Raw genomic sequence first — 315 nt, 5'->3', positions numbered from 1 at the left:
TGTAGATAAATCTTGGGCAAAGACCAATTGTTCTCAGATAAACCTTACCTAGACATATATTTCTTGATCTGGTATGTATAATTTGGCAGTAGGTTGTTTGACTAATATGGTTCCCTCTGGCTTTTGAAACTAGTGAGGCATTGTTTATCTCTCGCATTGTCTAACCACTCCATCATGGTTTCCCCAATTAAAGTGCCCCCATTTTCCCCCTTTCTCCCTTAATATTACCCTTATCCTACGGTCCTACCTCTCTTGAGCTCCTTCTTTCCCTTTATCCACTAGGTTCCTTGTATACCCTTCCCTCCCTCCTCCCTT

This window comes from Nannospalax galili, unplaced genomic scaffold (genome assembly GCF_000622305.1).
Source record: "Nannospalax galili isolate Female #2095 unplaced genomic scaffold, S.galili_v1.0 scaffold305, whole genome shotgun sequence".
Taxonomy (NCBI): domain Eukaryota; kingdom Metazoa; phylum Chordata; class Mammalia; order Rodentia; family Spalacidae; genus Nannospalax; species Nannospalax galili.
Note: the sequence above shows the minus strand (reverse complement) of the source record.